The 14806-nt window shown below is 47.8% G+C and overlaps 1 protein-coding gene across 25 annotated transcripts in view; it reads left to right on the top strand.

The window, feature by feature from the left end:
* The first annotated feature begins 2667 nt into the window (after positions 1–2667).
* Positions 2668–14806, top strand: part of RALGPS1 (Ral GEF with PH domain and SH3 binding motif 1) — a 309103-nt gene continuing 296964 nt past the window's right edge. For 5 of the 25 annotated variants that reach the window (XM_017949999.3, XM_017949993.3, XM_017950014.3 and 2 more), the window contains exon 1: positions 2674–2901. The gene's annotated coding sequence lies outside the window, so the exon portion shown is untranslated. Of the gene's footprint in view, positions 2902–3334; positions 3362–14806 lie in introns of those variants that run through there. The other 20 variants (XR_004178006.1, XM_017949997.3, XM_017950002.3 and 17 more) reach the window with 10 other exon arrangements.

The following is a 14806-nucleotide window of genomic DNA, read 5'->3' on the forward strand; positions in this document are numbered from 1 at the left end:
TTCATGTGCTTATTGACTACTGTGTATCTTCTTTGGAGAAATGACTATTCAGATCCTTCTCTTTCTCTTTCTCAGACTGCGCTTGGCTTTATTGCTTTAAGAAACCTATTGTTTCTTGCTTATCACCATCTAAGCTTTTCTGTCATCTTTAACACTGAACTCCCTTCTTCTCTGCTTCATTTTACTCCCATAGCACTTTTCTCTATCTAGCCTGCTACTGTAAATATTGATTTTTAATAGCTGTCTTACCCCACTAGAATGTCAACTCCACGAGGACAAGAATTTTTGTCTCTTTTATTCACTGCTGTTTTCTCAGCATTTATAGTAGCACTTGGCACATAGCAGAGAACCATTAGATATTTGTAGAAAGAATGAATTCATCCTTCTGGAAGCATCAAGAATCAAGATTAAATGACCTTTTCTCATCTTAAAATTGAGTTTACAATAACTTCTTATATATCACAAAAGAATCTGTGTTCATTGAAGAAAACTTAGAAAGTATGCATAAGCATAATAAAAGTATAGATGCCATTTAGCAAGCGTATATTGCACACACTTCTGTGCTTGCCCCAAGTCACACAGGTAAATATAATAGTAGCCAATGTTTATTGAGGTCCTGTTAGGTGCCAGGCCCTCTTCCATGTATCATCTCATTAATTCCTGCCAACAGCCTGTCTAAAGAGATGGCTACTTTTATCATTCTCATCTTTCAATAAAGAAACCGAGGCAGGTGGGGCGCGGTGGCTCATGCCTGTAATCCCAGCACTTTGGGAGGCCGAGGCAGGCAGATTATCTGAGGTCAGGAGTTCGCGACCAACCTGGCTAACATGGTAAAACCCCATCTCTACCAAAATACAAAAATTAGCTGAGCGTGGTGTGTCTGGCGTCTGTAATCCCAGCTACTCGGGAGGCTGAGGCAGGAGAATTGCTTGAACCTGGGAGGCAGAGGTTACAGTGAGCCAAGATCGTGTCACTGCACTCCAGCCTGGGCAACAGAGCAAGAAAAAAAAAAAAAACAAAAAAAAACCCCGGAGGCACATAGATATGCTAAGTAACTTGCTCACATGCACACAGCTTGCTGGTGGCAGAGCCAGGGCAGAACCATTGCACTACACTGTCTCTTGTTCTCTCTCTCTCTCTCTCTTTTTTTTTGAGATGGAGTCTCTCTCTGTCGCCCAGGCCGGAGTGCAGTGGCGCGATCTCAGCTCACTGCAAGCTCCGCCTCCCGGGTTCACGCCATTCTCCTGCCTCAGCCTCCTGAGTAGCTGGGACTACAGGCGACCGCACCACGCCCGCCTAATTTTTTGTATTTTTAGTAGAGGCGGGGTTTCACCATGTTAGCCAGGATGGTATCTCTCTCTTTTTTGAGACAGGGTCTCGCTCTGTCAATCCAGCCTGGAGTGCAGTGGCGCCATCACTTGAGGCTCACTGCAGCCTTGACCTTCCGGGCTCAAATGATCTCCCACCTCATTCTCCTGAGTAGCTGGGACTACAGCCTGCGCCACCACGCCTCGCTAATTTTTGTATCGTTATTAGAGACAGAGTCTGGCCATGTTGCCCAGGCTGGTCTCACACTTCTGAACTCAAGCAATCCTCTCGCTTTGGCTTCCCAAATTGTTGCGATTACAGGCGTGAGCCACCTCACCAGGCTTTTGTTCTCTTTATGCAAAATAATTAAGTACCTTCTTTGATGATTACCGTTTTCTTAATACAAAACAGCAGAAACTTCTCTTAATACAAAATAGCAAAAACGTCACCTTAAGGCACAAGTGGTTTAACTTCTACTGACTCTATTTTCTTTTTTCTTTTTTCCTTTCATAAGCTTTGGGAAGCATAGTAACCAATCTTTCCATATTCATTCATATTACTGCAAAATTACTTTGAAGATTGTCAAAATGATGTTCTATTTGTTCAATAATCTTTCGGAGTAGGGCAGGTCATAGTACCTTCTCTCTGTGGGAGGCAGAAAAGTGTTTTGCTGTGGTGCTAGATTTCCAGGGCTTCACAGACCTGGCTTCAATTGTCTTTGCAATTTATTATCCCTGCGACTTTAGCCAAATGACTTAACCTCTGTGCTCACCTCACCGTGCCTGGCACAGAGTAAAGGATGTGGGAGCAGGGAGACAGGATCCGGGCTCATTCCCCAGCTTTGCGCCTGTGTGGTCTTGGGCAAGTCCCTTCACCTCGTTGGGCCTAACTTTGCCCAGCTGTAAAATGTATGAGACCCCAGGATCTCCGAGGTTTCTTCTGGCTCTGACGTTCTGGGCTCTGTGCCTACCTCCCAGCTGTGAAGAATGGGCACTAAGGCGATGTCTCGCTCAAAAAACCATTTTTGTTGAAAACGATAAATCCCAGGTAGGGATTTAGGGGGGATAGTGGGTGAGGCCTGGACGGCCGTGTGGGGAATGAGATGCGCGGCTATTTCTAGGCAGGAGATGGGCGTGGCGGGTGGCGGGCGGCGGGCACAGTGTGCTGGCAGCGCAGCATCCCTGCAGGCGGAGAGGGCGTCTGCAGATGAGCGCGGAGGCCGAGGCCCGGGAGGACCGCGGATGCAGCGGCTGCGCACTGGCACGACCAGCCGGCCGATTTGCGTGTCTCCACCCCTGCAACGAGCTGGTTGGGGGGGCTGTTCTGGCGCCGCGCGCCGATTGGATGAGCGGCCCGCCGCTCAGGCCCTGGAGCGGACGGTTCCTACTGCGGCTGGGCACCGGCTCCGCTCCCGCGACTGCCCGCGCTCCAGCTGCGCCCGGCCCGGCCCCGGCCCGGCTCGGCGCGGCCCCGGCCTCCAAGCGAAGGCGCCGCTGCCGCTGGGCCGCTCCCAGGGCCATGAGGAAGCGGCGGCAGCCACTGCGGCCCGCGTCAAGGTGACCGGCCGGGACTGCGGCGGCGGGGAGAGCGGCGGTGAGAGGCGCGGCCGGCGGGGCGGGGCGGGGCGGGCCCTGAGGCCGGGCCTGAGGGAGCTGCAGGTGCGGGGGGCGGGACCCCGAGGGCCGCCGGAGCCAGGGAGGGGCCTCGGTTCGGGAGGCGGGGCCGGGCCGTGCCTGCGGGTGCCCGGCGCCGGAGCCTGGCCGGGATCCGGGGGTTCTGGGGTCCGGGGCCGGGGGCGCGCTGGTCCCCGGGAGCGTGAAGGATGGCGGGGAAGACGCGCGGGCGCGGGGGGCGGGGCCGGGGAGGCAGTTGGGCGGGGCGCCGCGGCTGCAGGTGCGGGGGGCGGGGCCGGCGGGGCTGCCGTGGGCGGCGCTGCGGGGTGCGGCCAGAGCGCCGGACCTGGGGAAAGCACAGGTGCGGGGGGCGGGGTCCGGGGACCTGCAGCGGCGGGGGGCGGGGCCCGGGTGACTGCGGTGCGGAAGCAGGGCCCCAGGTGAGGAGCGGGCGAGGGTGGGTGGTCGCCCGCGAAGGAAAGGCCGCCGTCTCCGCTGTCCAGGGGGGTGGGCACGGGGGCTTTGGGCTCCCTGCGGATTCTGGGGGCATCCGGAAATGCCGCTAGAAGGACCGTCCGGGCCTGCCTGTGCCACTGCTGACTCGGGCTTGGAGCTCAGCTGTCCTGGTTACCGGCCGGCTGCCTCCCCTATGCTACGCCGCGCCCTAAGTGGGGCGCGCTGTTTTTCGCACCTCAGGGGCTTTCCTGTTGCTGTTGAAGGGGCATGCTAGGATGCGGGGGGCGGGGGGGTTGGCTGTCATTCGATGATAGGCTGTTGAAACATGTGTGTGCTTGAAGAGTAGTGTGAGGCTTGGAGGGGTCCTGGCTTGCTAGCTACTGGTACCAGAAGCTGCTGTAGATCTCAGCAGTGCGTCTCAGAAAGACTGAAATGGCAGCCTGGTAAGAGGGGAGAGCAGGGATGAGAATTCAGAAGCTTTTGACTATGCTATCTGGGAGAGTTTTTCACCTGTTTCCTCCGTTGCAAAATGAGCATGTTAGTACCTGCCTGTGCATCTCCCAGGGGCCTGGTGAGGATAGGATGAAACAGTGCCTACTGAGCAAATCGCTGGATAAAGTTAAGAGTTTCCCTTTTCTTATGCCGATGGGCAGGTTGGATTCAGGGACTGGAGAGTCTAAAGAAGAGAGGGTTTGTTTCTAGTTAAGAGGTGAGACTAGACCACTTTCTTTTCGCAGTTTGGGATGAGGTTTTTTTTGGGAGTTCCCAAAAGACTTAGCTGTGTCTTAGATCGTGACTGCTTCTCCCTGCGAGGCCTCTGACGGAGCTGCTGCAACGCAGGGAGCAGTGGCAAGTGGAAGCAGAAGAACATTTGTTTGCTGACCTTTAGACCCCAACCCCGGTGAGGACTCTGAGCTGGAGCATAAAACTCAGGCCTGAGGCTATGGAAGTCCCTCTGCTCCCATCCAAGTACAGACCCCGATTTTACCATATTCCAAGAGGGTCGGGTGCACTGGCTCACGCTTGTAATCCCAGCACTTTGGGAGGCCAAGGAGGGTGGATCATTTGAGGTCAGGAGTCTGAGACCAGCCTGGCCAACATGGTGAAACCCCGTTTCTACGAAAAAATACAAAAATTAGCCGGGCATGATGGTGGACACCTGTAATCTCAGCTACTCAGGAGGCTGAGGCAGGAGAATTGCTTGAACCTGGGAGGTGGAGGTGAGCCGAGATCGTGTCACTGCACTCCACCCTGGGCGATGGAGTGAGACTCCTCCGTCTCAAAACACACAGAAATCCCAAAAAGAAGACCCGTGAAAGAAGGCAATGCCTGACTCCACTGTGTACCCACAGGGGCGGGGAGAAGGAAGCAAGATGATAGGGCTCTTTCTGAATTTCAGAAGAGTGTTATATACCCATGTATGTGACCTTTCGAAACCCAGTGCCTCTGCTTGCTGGTAGTTGACCAGTCCAAACTGTAATGCCTCCCTCCTACCTTCATTGCATGGACAGAAGCGAAGGTAGGTGGATACTTCTCTACTAACCTGCATTTTTTTTTTCCCCACTATAGAAGCCATGGGACTTTTGGGGGCCAGAAACCATGGTGCTGGACTCCCTCATTACCACTGGTTGGTGCAGTGGTGACCCAGTAGCATTGAGGGGATTAGGCCCTTACTGGTGCCTGTGCTTGTGTGGCAGGTCCCAGAGGACGTAGAAGCAGCATGTGAGAGTTCTCCCACTCTGTCTTGGCAGAAACGGTGTTAATGGCTCTCAGAGATTGCTGCTATCTGAGTGACCGTCATGCTTTTTGGGTTAGAAGGAAAGCTCAAACTTGGTGGCAAAGAAGAATTAGAACATGTGTTGAATAGTGAGGGGATTAGCAACATTCAGAGTCTAGAGAAAGACTTCATTAATGAAAAATACTGCATCTGAGGCGCTCTGATATGGCCCTCCTCTTGAAATGGATTTTCCTTTTCAGTATGGAGGGTAAGAGCTGTGACTTGGAAGTCAGTCAGGTCTGTTTGAAACCGCAGGCTGCCACCTCCTGCTGAGTGAACCAGCACTACTTCCTTAGCTTCACAGAGCTTTGGTTTCTTTATTTGTAAAGCAAGGATAACCATGCCCACCTTGTGAGGTTGTTATGAAGAATAAATGAGACAGGAGGGGAGAAGGCACCTGATCCACCCGGTTAGGGTCCTGTCCTGTCTCTCACTGCCTGCCCATCTTTCAACACAAGCCACTCAGGACAGCATGTAACATGCAAGGAGAGCAGGACAGGGAATTCTGAGGCCTCTATTTCTTATATAACCTTGAACAAATCCCTTCCTGTCTCCAGACCTTGGGTTTCTTAGCTGAGTGAGGAGGGTGTTAGACTATGTGATCACCAAGAGTTCTTCTAGATCTGGCCTTCTGGTTAGTCATATTTTCTTCAAAGGCAGGAGGGAGGAAACCAATGACCTGTTATTTAGTTCTTCTTTTAAAAACGTCTGTCTAGCACCTTGCCTGGCACACAGTAGGTGCTCACTGAATGCTTGTTGAAAGAACAGATGAAGGACTTTAACTGGAAAGAAGGTGTGGCAAGTTGTCCCTGCTGCTTTTATGCATATGGTATCTGTACCTTTAACATACACTTTATTTATTGCACAAAAATATTGTAACATTAGTAAAATTAGTGAACTTCAACATAAAAGACAATAGTTGTTGCATGGTTCCATTTCATCACACATTAAGTTCATTCAATTTTTGTTCATAAACATACATAATTCTTCATGATTGCAATCATATGTATGTAAGCATTTGGGAAAGGCCCAGTAATAAATGATTTCTTTGAATATAGTTTAAAAATTTTTTTTTTTTTTTTTAAGAGACAGGGTCTCCCTCAGTTACCCAGATTAGAGTGCAATGGCACAGTCATGGCTCACTGCAGGCTTGACCTCCCAGGCTCAAATGATCCTCCCACCGTAGCCTCCCAAGTACTGTGCCACAACACCTGGCTAATTTTTTAATTTTTTGTAGAGATGGGAGTCTCACTATGTTGCCCAGGCTGGTCTTGAACTCCTGGGATCAAGTGATCCTCCCATCGGCCTCCCAAAGTGCTGAGATTACCGGTGTGAGCCACAAAGTACTTCGAAGACAACGGTGAGAGGATATTTTGAGCAAGTAAAAAAATCACACGTGGAATTTTTTTTTTTTTTTTTTTTTTGGAAAAAAGTGTTTCTTTGTCACCCAAGCAGGCTGGAGTGCAGTGGCGCGATCTCGGCTCACAGCAAGCTCCGCCTTCCAGGTTCACGCTATTCTCCTGCCTCAGCCTCCTGAGTAGCTGGGACTACAGGCGCCCGCCACTACGCCCGGCTAATTTTTTGTATTATTTGGTAGAGATGGGGTTTCACTGTATTAGCCAGGATGGTCTCGATCTCCTGACCTTGTGATCTGCCCGCCTCGGCCTCCTAGAGTGCTGAGATTACAGGCGTGAGGCACTGTGCCCGGCTAATTTTGTATTTTTAGTAGAGATGGGGTTTCTGCATGTTGGTCAGGCTGATCTCGAATTCTGGACCTCAGGTGATCTGCCCGCCTTGGCCTCCCAAAGTGCTGGGATTACAGGTGTGAGGCACCGCACCGGGCCCACACATGGAATTTTTTAAGGCAAGTGGGGGAATAAATTGTAAAGTAACTGTCTGTCTTGCCTCAAGTTGACAGTTCCTAGTCCTTTTCCCTAGAGGCAGCCACTGTTACCAGTTTCTTGTTTATTATATATTCTTTCTCTTACGCAAAGAATAGCATTCTATACATACTCATTGTTGCTTCATGTATTCCCTTGATTTACTTTGACGTTGTTCTAACAGTGGAAAATGTGTCAGTTAGTATGTACAGTTCCTTCTTAATAAATGTTTTTGACTGATATAAGCACAATTTTGTACCTCCACCCCCCACTCCTCAATGATGTTTACTCAGTATTAGTTAGCAGTCATTGTTTAGAAGCCTAACAAGAGACATCCTTTGTCCTAGGAAAAAAAGTGGCCTTAGTCCCAGTGAACAGTAGATTAAAGGGCAATCCATGTATCTGGATGCAAGGCAGAGTACAGAAAGAGAAAGGAAAAGGGATTTGTTCACTGGTAATTGAGAACTGATTTTCCATGCAGGCCTTGATTCAAAGTCCAGCCTGTCACTTACTGGCTATGTGACTTGGAACAATTTACCTAATCTCTCTGCATCTCAGTTTCCATATCTGTAAAATAGATAATGATAATAGGATCTGTCTTTGGGGGTTTTTGTGCAGAGGAAGTGAGATCATGCAATGCAAAGTACATATAGCAATAGCAGGTCATAGTAGGTGCTTAAGAAGGATGAGCTGCTATGTTATTAATAATCTGAAATAGATTCTATTCTTTGTGAGCAGATATTTACTGGACAGTTAAAGGTGAGCCGTGGAGAATACCTAAAGTCCTTGCCTTTGAGGTGCTCACATGCTGTGTGTGGAGATTGGCACACAAACCATTGATTACCAAACAGCATAGTGGGCCAGGTGGTGGGAGGTGAGCATTGTGTGAGGTCACAGAGGCAGGGAACAGTGACTTCTCCCTGGGGTGATTTGGGAATGCCTCCTCAGCTCAAATTTTCACTCCTTTGTGAAACCTACTTAATTTTTCCAGGCACCCTCCTATTTGTACAACCTTGACTTTCCTTCTGTGTGTACCTGGATCAGAGCACACGTCATGTTATCGCATATGTGACTTTTTGCCTGTGTCTCTACTCTGCACAAGGAAAGTCTCCTGCTTTCTTTGCTGCTGGGTCCCCAGAGCTTGGCACAGGGTAGGCTCTTGTTGAACAGTGTGATGGACCTATGCTCAGACAAATCGTACTACTAAATGGTAGCAGATTCTTATTTATATGTCACCAGGTCTCTGGTGAAACCCATTCCTTGGACTATACTTCTTCACTCCCCAAATATTTGAGTGCTGACTCTGAGACAGGCATGTGCTGTGCTATATGCTAGCTGTAGGCTTTGGGTATGGCTGATGATACTTGACCTAAAAAGTCTTAGGGATGGGAAGAAAGAAATATTTGTTGCAGATGCTGAAAGTCAAGATGAGGAAGCAGAAAAATGGACAAGTCTGGAATGAGCTGCTCGTGCTTGCTGAAACTCTCCTTTCCGCAGAAGTATGACTGCTCTCCCTTGCCTTGGGCTAGGGTTGTGGAGGAGCAGGCCAAAGGAACTGAGTAGGTGGCTCATAGATTTTTAACTCAGGGGAAGAGTTGGTTGGATTGGCTTCTGTGAGGAGTGTTTCTGGGCCTCCTTTCATAGCAGAGAGTACACTTGACTTTCTTCAGGTGGGCATTCATTAACGTGCCTTGCTGGGCTCTTGCTTCGGGCTAAACCTTGTGCTGGATGCTGGACACATGCAGATGAAGCTTTGTCCCTGCCCTTTGGGATCTCACAGTCAGTGGAGAAGTCACCCACAAACAGAAGGTGACTGAAGGCGATTGGCCATAACAGAGAACTGCTCGTGAAGTGGCCAAGCAGTTTCAGGCTCGGAGCCAGGCAGACCTGGGTTCAAATCCTGCCTCTGTCAGAGACAACCTGTGTGACCATGGGTAGGTGTCTTCCCAGCTCTGAGTCTTGGTTTACTGATTTGGTGAAGTGGGGATAGCAGTATTACCTAACTTAGGACTGTTGAAGATTTCAGTGAATGCAGTGCAGTGTTTAGCACAGTGCCTGCCAGGAAGCTAGTGCTTACAGAGTGCTCACTATTGTAATTATACATGGTGCTGTGGGAGAACCAAAAAGCGCCTCTTGAGCTGTTTCCTCAGGGTCCTAGTGATAGTGTCGTGGTCATGGCGAAAGTTAGGTATTGAATGTGAAGGTCAAGTCGTCTGAGAAATCAACTCTGAAGTCATCAAGTGCTCAAGGAGTCCTCAGGACCTTCCTCACCAGCCCTGCAGGTGATACTATGGCTCTAGGTCTATAGGCTTGTCTATAAGTATTTCCTCCCCACTTCCTGCATGAGCTCTTCTGAAAGGTACATTTCACCCATCATCATCGTGAACACCTTTTCTTTGTCCAAGTACCTGCACTGATCAGTTCTGTGACTTTTCCCCAAGGAGAGGCATGAGTTGTACTTGTCTCGCCTGTGCTTGCTGACGAGCGCAGAGACCTGAAGACCCAGAACAGCAAATCATTCCTTGTTTTTTCTGTAGAGCTTTCAAATCTGTCATGTTTTTCTTTGCAGGAGATTGATCTCCTGAGCGTCAGAGAGGCAGATAGGGCAGTGCTTAAAACACAGACTCTGAAGTTGGGACATAAACAGATGTGGGTTTGTGTCCTGACTCCATCACTCACAAGCCTTGTGGCTTTGAGCAAATGACTCTACCTCTGTTTCCTCATCAATACAAGAGGTGAGATAGTATGTGCCTTTGTGTGGTTCATACAGGGTTTCAGGGAGACGCTACAGAATAGGGCTTAGCAGAGGGCTTGCACATTGTGAGTGCCCAGGAAATGGGAGCTAGAATAGTGTCCTCTTTTCACCCAGGGTTATACGATTTTTAGGATGCTTTTCTTAGGGTATGAATGTATTACCTATGGAAGTTATGTGAGTTACTGCACAAGCAATGTGTTAAAATACACATGTACTTGGTGATGGGGAGCTGGCAAGCGTGTCTAGGGTGGCGGGCAGAACTCTTTCTGCATTGGGGTTGCAGGTGCAAGCCTCAGCTCCCACAAAGACATAGGGTACTAGTGAAGGAGAGGACAGAGCCATTCTGGGTGCCTTTGTCTCAGGCCCGTTTAGGAACTGGGGGCTGGCTTCTCAAGTTCTTTCTGTTTAATCATTCTGTTATTCCATGTAAATGATTGGTCTTAAATATAAACTAATAATGCAACATGATACTTTCCCTCTTCAGAATTTAAATATATTTTAAGGTTAAGTCAATTTTTGAGTAATCAGAAGAAAAATTAAATGTTTGGCCTTGACAACCATAGGTTCTTTTAAAATCATCTGAGATGAAAGGAAGAATAGGGAGTATATTTAAGTCCATATTTATTGGATACAGTAATTATCACACACTGTTGTATAAACCTGATAACTAGGGCAAGGAAAGTTTGTGCTTTTGGCCTATTTCTGAATAATTAAATATTTATGGAAAACAAGTTAATAGATTCAAGACAATTTGCTGTCTTTCTCTGGCAATAAAGTTCGTTATGTGGAATTACAGAGAGGATTAGTCCTCTGTGCAGCTGTTTATTTTTTCTTTCTAGGCACCATATCTCTAACACTTTCAGTCCACTGGCATTTATAGATTGCTCTCCTACTGGGCTCCCACAGCTCTCTCACTGTGTGCCCTGCCGTAGCATACAGTACAATTGTGCCCACCGGTGACTCCCTCATGATCGTTCTCTCGACTTTACAGAGTAAGAGTCCGCATTTGTTCTTGCATATTCAGGGCCTACCCCAGGCTGGTGCAAGGCAGCCAGAATGGTCTGCGTATGCCATTCCCTTTGCTTAAAAGCCTCCAGTGGCTTCTAATTTCTGTCAGAAAAAAGACCAAATCATTAGCATGGCCTGTGAGGTGTAAGAATATGCTTTCTAGGGTAATTGCTGGATATGTCTGAGGATCTCCTTTGGTGCAGTGCAGTCCCATCAGGTCATGGGCTGTGGCTGTTTTGCCCACCAGCAGGTCCTCAGTGCCCAGCCTGGCATCTGGCCTGTAGTAGATGCTCCATAAATGTTTACTGGGTGAACAAATGGAGTAAATAGTGGGCTCCCAGTGACTGATCTGAATCTATAAAATGAGAAGGTTGTTAGATCTGAGGTTCCATCCGTTATACAATATCTCAACACTTTACAACACTTAAAAAGTTCTCTTCACACTTTTTATTCCAGCCGTACGTTGATTCTGCAGGTAAGTAGGGCAGGTTTTGAAGTGCATAGAGGAAAACGGAAGCTTAGAGAGGTTAAACACATTGCCCAAGATGTAGCTATGAGAGAAGCTGAGGGTCCTAATGCCTCAAATGCCTCTTCTCATGCTCCTGGCTGCCTCACGGTGTGGCTTCTGACACACTCATTGTAGAAGTCACAAGTGAGATAAGGCAACAGGGCTTCATTGGAAAAAGGTGGTTGTGATAGTTTCCTTGGTTTTAGATGTTTCGGTTTCCTGATGATTGAGTTTGAGGAGTTGAGTTGAATCTGGAATGATGGGTTTAAGGTCTTGTTTCATGCTTATGGGGCAGAAAATACTGAACTTTCCTGTAAATGACTGAAGTATAGTAATTATTGGTACCTGTGATAATTAGTTTGTAACTAGGGTTATAATTTGTGTTCTTGTTGAGAAGCTTTTTTTTTTTTTTTTAAAGGAGACACAGTCTTGCTGAGTCACCTGGGCTGGAGCAAAGTGGCTATTCACAGGTGCGATTATAGCACACTACAGCCTTCAACTCATGGCCTCAAGCGATCCTCCTGCCTCAGCCTCCCAAGTAGCTCCTGAGTATCACTACACCTGGCTGACAAGCTTTTTTGATAAGATTAGAAGTTACTTGCTGATTGATATGTAGCATCCTTTGCTGTTTTCAGAAGATACTTGTTGTTTCAGTTAGTTTATTTCTTTAATGTGTCTCTAGCTATATCTGCCATGGGACACTTTGGCAATGAGCATCACTATGGCCTTTGTGCTTATCACATATAGTGTCTGTCTGTCCTGATGGTTACCAAGCATTGAGTCCACTCTTTCTACTTTCCAGATGAGGGTGGAGGCTTTGCTAGAGTTTCATACTCAGGTGCCCTGATTCCCCACCTGACGAAGCCCATGAACTCGAACACGTCCATATGCATGTAACAGTTTCTCAACAGCTGCCTGCAGTTCCTGTACTGCTGCTGATAAACCATGCCCATGGTGAAGCATTTATCTCAGATGAAAGTGTCTGCTTCAGGGGCCTTTGTTGAATCTGCAGCGTGACTGTGTGGGAACAGGACGTAAACTTGACTTAGCACACAGCTCCAATATCTAGTCCAGTGTTGGTGGCTAGTTAAGAAAAGACAGTGTCTGTTGTGGTCTGTTAACACGATCATGATTTTGGGGGGTTCTTAAGGACTGAGATTCTATAGTCAGTAGTACTTGTGGAACAGAGAAGCAACCTGATATATAGAAAGATCAATGAATATGAAGTCAGAATGCCAAATGTGTCCATTTGCTTTGAGACTCCCACTTTCCATGTAAACAGGAATATCTTTGGTGTGCATGCATCCCTTTTCAGTAGGGAAGCCCCAGTTTTAATATCTGAGATTGTGTTATGAGGCGTAAGTCAGAACAAAGAGAGCTGGATGATTATCAAGGATTGTACCAATAACTGAAGGTAACCTTATTCCTTATTCTTTCCTGTCCTCCATAACTACTACTTGCCTACCAGCCCATCTGGCCATCTGTCCATCCATCCATCCAGTTCTTGTCCAGGGTCTGCTGAGTGCCAGTGCTATGCCAAGTGTGAGGCCACAGTGGTTAAAAAAAAAAAAGACAGGCTGGGCGTGGTGGCTCATGCCTGTAATCCCAGCACTTTGGGAGGCCGAGGTGGGTGGATCACCTGAGGTCGGGAGTTCGAGACTAGCCTGACCAACATGGAGAAACCCCGTCTCTACTAAAAGTACAAAAGTACAAAAAATTAGCTGGGCATGGTGGCGCATGCCTGTAATCCTAGCTACTGAGGAGGCTGAGGCAGGAGAATCGCTTGAACCTGGGAGGCGGAGGTTGAGGTGAGCTGAGATCGCACCATTGCACTCCAGCCTGGGCGACAGAGCAAGACTCTGTCTCAAAAAAAAAAATAAATAAAAAAAATAAAAAAATAAAAAAATAAATAAATAAAAAGATCTGGTCCTTGCTGTACTTTAGCATACAGTCTAGTAGCAAGGTTAAATAACAAAAATAATAAAAAGTACATAAAAATGTAAATATAGGGGCTGGGTGTGGTGGCTCATGCCTGTAATCCCAGCACTTTGGGAGGCCAAGGCAGGCAGATCACTCGAGGTCAGGAGTTCAAGACCAGCCTGGCCAACATGGTGAAACCCCCTCTTTACTACAAATACAAAAGATTAGCCGGGCATGGTGGCACGCGCCTTTAATCCCAGCTACTTGGGAGGCCTAGGCAGGAGAATCACTGGAACCTGGAGGCAGAAGTTGCAGTGAGCTGAGATGGCACTACTGCACTCAGGCCCTGGGAGACAGAGTGAGACTCTGTCTCAAAAAAAAAAAAAAAAAAAAAAAAAAATAAATAAATAAAAAATTACAGTGCTAAGAAGGCTAAAATTACAGAAGGCTAAGGCAGGACGATTGCTTGAATCTAAGAGTTGAGTCTAGCTTGGGCAATGTAATGAGACCAGCCTGGGCAACATAGACCCTATCTCTTAAAAAAAATATAATAATGATTGCACTGATGTCTGCAAAAGAGGAGTATAAGGTGCTAAGAGACCATATATTGAATGGCTTTCCTGCTAGGGGAGTCAGAGACAGCTTACTAGAGGAAGGGGCCTTTAAGCTGACACCTGAAAGTGAATTGAAGCTAGCCAGGTGGGGAGGTGATGGTTGCATCTGCCATCATCCTAGCTGGGAAAAGGGCATGGTGGACTCCAGATGTGCTGGGGAGCCAGCATGGCTAAAGCACTGAGAGCAAGGGAGGGACCGGTGTTCTGGTCATGGCCTTGTTTCCTTGGACTGTGCCAGAAATAATGGACAAATTATGTAGTTGCTGACTCATTTTTCATAACTCCTCAGCTGTCACCAAAAGCATCTATTACTGAAACATTACCTGCGGTTTCCAAGATAGCAGTTGGCCTTATTTTTATTGCTTTAGAGATTGGTTGCTTCCTTTGCTTCTTGAAGGTGTGGAAGAATACTTGGACCTCATTAGTGGTTTTCAGTCATTAAGTAAACATTTACTAAGCATGTAATAGGGCTTGACACTGCAGACCCTGCCCTCAGGAGCACCAAGACTTGACAGATGGAAGTAAATACATAATGATAATACCGTGTCTTGGGAAGTAGAGTAGTGGAAATGGAAGCTCATGGGACTGAGTAAGACTCACAGACTCTTAAAGATTTTCATTTTTCCAGGTGAAGCAGGATACAGGCAGAGGTAACAGATTGTACAAAGGTGCAGAAGCAGGAAGGAGTATGATGTGCTTCAGGGGTGGTGGGCAGTGTGGTGTTGCTGGAGCGTGAGGTTTGTGGTGGAGGATGGAGGGAGGAGGAGCTGGTTGGAGAGGTGGTTTGGGGTCGGTTCTCAGAGGGACTTGCAGGCAGTGCCTAGGAGCGTAGGTGTTGTCTTGTGGTCAGTGGAGAATCACTGAAGCTGTAAGAGGAGAGAAGGATTGTCACTTGTAGTCCTGGTGGCAGTGTGGAGGACGATGGTGTGAAAGGGGACTAGAGATTGGGAGCTGAGTGAGGGTTATT

Source organism: Papio anubis, chromosome 13, assembly GCF_008728515.1.
Source record: "Papio anubis isolate 15944 chromosome 13, Panubis1.0, whole genome shotgun sequence".
Classification (NCBI taxonomy): Eukaryota; Metazoa; Chordata; class Mammalia; order Primates; family Cercopithecidae; genus Papio; species Papio anubis.